The sequence below is a fragment of the Coregonus clupeaformis genome, unplaced genomic scaffold (genome assembly GCF_020615455.1).
Source record: "Coregonus clupeaformis isolate EN_2021a unplaced genomic scaffold, ASM2061545v1 scaf1093, whole genome shotgun sequence".
Taxonomy (NCBI): Eukaryota; Metazoa; Chordata; class Actinopteri; order Salmoniformes; family Salmonidae; genus Coregonus; species Coregonus clupeaformis.
In genome coordinates, this window is record NW_025534547.1 from 177876 (window position 1) to 183875 (window position 6000).

Sequence of the window (6000 nt, forward strand, 5' to 3'; positions counted from 1 at the left end):
TTTATTTATTGTCTGAAGGTAGTGAGGTTAACGTGAGTCTCCGCCAAAAGCCACAGTTGGTCAGGGGGCGGTACTTTCCATTTTATGACTTTCTAAGAATTGTTTAGATAATAGCTACTGAATGCAAATAGACAGGATTTAACTATTTTGCAGGTCCTCCGTTTGATTTGAAAATGTACTTCATTGTTATTTTAAACAAGAGGCAATGACTGTGACGGTCCCAAATTAGTCTGTTGATGTCCTTTTGGTGTCGTAGTTTTAACAACAATCAATAATCTGACTATTACTGCAAATTACTGCTAATAATGCTGCTCACATATACTGTATTTTCCCCATTGTAGCTCTTTAAAAGTCTTTACTGGCCTGAAAAGTAAAGCATTTGCCATGGTATGCAAATTAATGTCATTACTAGCTAGTAGTTGTAGCCTAGATGTGTGTGCCAAGTATCAGGGGAGGTCTCTCTCTCATCAGTCCCTCTAAAACAGCAGGCCACAGTGGTCCCCTGTCAACATCAATACACTCCTAAAAACATCCAGGCTGTTCAAAGCCAGACTAAACCAGACATCACAACAGCAGCAAACAAACTGTGGCAGGAGCAGGAGCAGGAGCAGGAGCAGGAGCAGGAGCAGGAACATGAACATGAACATGAACATGAACATGAACATGAACATGAACAGGAGCAGGAGCAGGAGCAGGAGCAGGAGCAGGAGCAGGAACATGAACATGAACATGAACATGAACATGAACATGAACATGAACATGAGCAGGAGCAGGAGCAGGAGCAGGAGCAGGAGCAGGAGCAGGAGCAGGAGCAGGAGCAGGAGCAGGAGCAGGAGCAGGAGCAGGAGCAGGAACAGGAACAGGAACAGGAGCAGGAGCAGGAGCAGGAGCAGGAGCAGGAACAGGAGCAGGAGCAGGAGCAGGAACAGGAGCAGGAGCAGGAGCAGGAGCAGGAGCAGGAACAGGAACAGGAACAGGAACAGGAGCAGGAGCAGGAGCAGGAACAGGAACAGGAACAGGAACAGGAACAGGAACAGGAACAGGAACAGGAGCAGGAACAGGAACAGGAGCAGGAGCAGGAGCAGGAGCAGGAGCAGGAGCAGGAGCAGGAGCAGGAGCAGCACAACACACCACAGTCACACAGTTTAACCCAGACTGAGCTATTATACAGACACACACACACACACTGACCCCCCCCTTCTCTCCTCCTCCTCAAATGAATACTCTTTGGGGGTTTTTAAATAAGCGTTTATGTTAAATGAATAATTTCTGGCTTAAATTATAAAGAAATGTCCTCTGCGGTCACCTACCAAAATTACACAGAGTCCGGGCTATTTTCTCCCTGTTTGAATTGTGTCCTGCATACTTGTGTCCCAGCTGTGTATTTAAAGTCTCTCTCAGCAGACTTTAATTAGACCCAGCTAGTAATTAACTGGTGCATATTGTTTATTTCAATTATAAGGGTCAGAAGGCTTTTATACAATGGAAGGGACAGACCTGAACTTTAAAGGGATACTTCGGAATTTTGGCAATGAGGCCCTTTATCTACTTCCCCAGAGTCAGATGAACTCATGGATACCATTTTTATGACTGGAAGTCTATGGGTATCTTCTAGCATAGATACCCATAGACTTCCAGTCATAAAAATGGTATCCTCAAGTTAATCTGACTCAATGCCAAAATCCCAAATTATAAACCCTTTAAGGCCTAAGACAATTAATGGTGGCCGGCCATCTATATTGTAGGCCTCAGAGAGGAGAGAATGAGAGGAGAGTGTGCATTGTAATGCAGCCATGTTACAGGGTCAGAGAGATATACAGGACAAACATTTATTTTATTTTAGGGGAGGTCCAACTAACTGGGCTGTGAATAGGCTGTGAATAGGTGTGAATAGGTTGTGAATAGGTGTGAATAGGTTGTGAATCGGTGTGAATAGGATGTAAATAGGTGTGAATGTGTGTGAATAGGTGTGAATAGGCTGTGAATATGTGTGTATATGTGTGAATAGGCTGTGAATATGTGTGAATAGGCTGTGAATCGGAGTGAATAGGCTGTGAATCGGAGTGAGTGGGACTATGTAGGCGTGTTGTTAATAGAAGGCTTGTCACTCACATTTGAGGTAGAAGTTACCCCTAACTACAGATCTAGGATCAGATTAACCATTACCTCTTAACCTTAACCATTCTTCTGATAAATAAATACATATCTGACCTCGTATCAGTGGTTAGGGGTAACTTCTACCTTCTCTGTCACACACACACTCTAGCCCTGTTTATACCTGTCGTTAACATGCGTCCATTCGTCCTGATCTTGTCTGTTTACACTTATAAGATCTGATCACAATCAGATCGCAATGCATCTTTTAATCGCCTACACTTGTCTAAGAAGGTAGGCAGTCAGAATGTGGACAAAATCAGGACAAAGGCCACATGTCAGGTAGAAACACATCCCTTTTCCAGTCATACTTAAAACGTCACTTACAGAACATAACAGTAATGGCAGAATGTATTTTTCCCCCTCACCGTTGTGTCCACTTATCCAGACAGACAGATGAATAGCAGTGCTGGGTTTGGTTATGATGATGTACAGTAGAGAGGTTGTGTGACTCATGCATGTGGGGTTTCCCCTGGTGTGTGCCAGGGGCATGGGGGGCCTGGGGGGCGGCGCAACCTGGAACCAGTTTGGAATGAGGAGCTCTGTGTGTGCAGCTAGCCTGCTGCATCACTTAAGCCTTGTTCCACTAGATGGTGTGTGTGTGTTTTCTGTCAGTGTGTGTGTGTGTGTGTGCGTGTGTGTGTGAGAGATAAAATGAGAGGGAAAGAGGAAAATCCAGCATGTGTTTGTGTATGGATTTGTGTTTGTGTGGATGGGCACACATTGGCACAAGCCAAGCCACCAGTTGGCCACATGAATGGACGTCTTTAGGAGGCTGAATTTTTATGTGGAAATGGGAAAAAAGAATTCCCCCTAGCCAGCCAGCCTATAACCTCCACTGTCCCTAGGCCCCCTAGCCAGCCAGCCTATACCCTCCACTGTCCCTAGGCCCCCTAGCCAGCCAGCCTATACCCTCCACTGTCCCTAGGCCCCCTAGCCAGCCAGCCCATACCCTCCACTGTCTCTAGGCCCCCAGCCAGCCAGCCTATACCCTCCACTGTCCCTAGGCCCCCTAGCCAGCCAGCCTATACCCTCCACTGTATCTAGGCCCCCTAGCCAGCCAGCCTATACCCTCCACTGTATCTAGGCCCCCTAGCCAGCAGCCTATACCCTCCACTGTATCTAGGCCCCCTAGCCAGCCAGCCTATACCCTCCACTGTCCCTAGGCCCCCTAGCCAGCCAGCCTATACCCTCCACTGTCCCTAGGCCCCCTAGCCAGCCAGCCTATACCCTCCACTGTCCCTAGGCCCCCTAGCCAGCCAGCCTATACCCTCCACTGTCCCTAGGCCCCCTAGCCAGCCAGCCTATACCCTCCACTGTCTCTAGGCCCCTAGCCAGCCAGCCTATACCCTCCACTGTCCCTAGGCCCCTAGCCAGCCAGCCTATACCCTCCACTGTCTCTAGGCCCCCTAGCCAGCCAGCCTATACCCTCCACTGTCCCTAGGCCCCCTAGCCAGCCAGCCTATACCCTCCACTGTCTCTAGGCCCCCTAGCCAGCCAGCCTATACCCTCCACTGTCTCTAGGCCCCCTAGCCAGCCAGCCTATACCCTCCACTGTCCCTAGGCCCCCTAGCCAGCCAGCCTATACCCTCCACTGTCCCTAGGCCCCCTAGCCAGCCAGCCTATACCCTCCACTGTCCCTAGGCCCCCTAGCCAGCCAGCCTATACCCTCCACTGCACAATGAGACACACAATGAGGAAAACAGACCAGCTCTCCCAAATGAAAGCTAACCGAGCTATATAAACAGAAAGCACACAGAGAGAGGAGAGAGAAAAGGAATTGAGAAGGAGAGATGGAGGAGGGGCGTGAAGGGATTAAGGAGGAGAGAGGGAGGAAGGGGGTGAAGGGATTAAGAAGGAGAGAGGGAGGAGGGGTAGAGGGATTAAGGAGGAGAGAGGGAAGTTATACACAAATGATCTTAATCTGTCTCCATAGCTTTTCCTCTCTAATTCAGAATGTGGGGAATCTACTGTATCTGTCCACAGATACATTGTTAGTAGAGGAGGAAACAGTAGAGTTCCTTGCCTCTCGCTGGGATGGAAAGATTGGGTCATTTAACCCATCTTCGGTAGGGCACAACTCAGTCTAACACTTATTGTTGAAAGAATAGGAAGTAAATGTGTTTTGCATGACACTGGAGTTGTTTCACTATTACATTTTGTTGTGTGTGCACACGTACAGTTGAAGTCGGAAGTTTACATACACCTTAGCCAAATACATTTAAACTCAGTTTTTCACAATTCCTGACATTTAATCATAGTAAAAATTCCCTGTTTTAGGTCAGTTAGGATCACCACTTTATTTTAAGAATTTGAAATGTCAGAATAATAGTGGAGATAATTATTTCTTTCAGCTTTTATTTCTTTCATCACATTCCCAGTGGGTCAGACGTTTACATACACTCAATTAGTATTTGGTAGCATTGCCTTTAAATTGTTTAACTTGGGTCAAACGTTTCGGGTAGCCTTCCACAAGCTTCCCACAATAATTTGGGTGAATTTTGGCCCATTCCTCCTGACAGAGCTGGTGTAACTGATTCAGGTTTGTAGGTCTCCTTGCTCGCACACGCTTTTTCAGTTCTGCCCACACATTTTCTTGTCACGAGTTACAAAGCCAGAACCCAGAAGCAGACCAGGACAAGGTAAGTTGAAACGAAGGTGAGTGTTTATTTACAAAGTCAAGTGTGATGCTGAATAATCCAGGGAACAGAGCGGGCGGCGTTGATTAGTTGTTGGGGGTGCAGTGGTTGATCCAATCGTGGCTCGGCAGCCGCCGACCACCAGGCAGAGGTTGGATGAAGGTTCCGGACGAGTGACTGCAGATGGAACAAAACGGAGGTAAGTAAACAACAACCCAACAAGGTGCAAAACAACAAAACTAACGCTAGAAGCTCTAAGACTGATACTCTGGTAAACCTACTGTTCATGGCTAACGATCCGGCAGGGAATGGATGTTAGGCCAGAGCCTAAGAAGGGTGATGATCAGGACCAGGTGTGCAGATTGCTGATGGGATGCAGGTGCGGAAATCAAGAGAGAGCTCCCCGAGCGTTCCAGAACCCCCTCGGGAAACTGGAGCTCACGAGCAGAAAACTAGTCCACAGACAGGACCCGACTCAGACTGCCGGGATCGTTACAGTACCCCCCTCCGATGAACGCCACCGGGCGGACTCCCGGAGCGCCAGGATGGAGGCGGTAGAAGTCACGGATGAGGTCAGCATCTAGGATCTGTCGCCGCGGGAATCCAACTCCTCTTCAGGACCATACCCTCCCAGTCCACGAGACTACGGAAACCCCGGCCCCGCCGTCTGGAATCCATGATCCGCGTGCACCGTATAGGCAGGACCACCTCCGATCATCCGAGGAGGAGGAGGAGGAGGCGGAGGAGGCAACAGAGGACTGAGGAAAACAGGCTTGAGGCAGGAGACATGAAAGGTGGGATGGACTCTGAGCGTCCTCGGGAGTTTGAGTCGAACTGCCACCCGGATTGATCACCTTCTCCACCACAAACGGACCAATGAACTTCGGTAACAACTTCCTAGACTCAGTCCGTAAAGGAAGATCCCGTGTGGCCAACCAGACCCTATCTCCGATGGTATAGGTGGGAGCGGATCCGGCGACGATTCGCCTGGAGCTGATACCGGTCCGAAACTCTAAGGAGTGCCTTTCTGGCCCGATGCCAGGTCCGGTGGCACGACAATATGGGCCTGAACAGAAGGCACTGAGAGCTCCTTCTCCTGAGAAGGGAACAAGGGAGGTTGGTAGCCATACAGGCACTGGAAGGGAGACATCCCAGTGGCAGATGTAGGGAGAGTATTGTGGGCATACTCAGCCCAAGGCAACTGAGA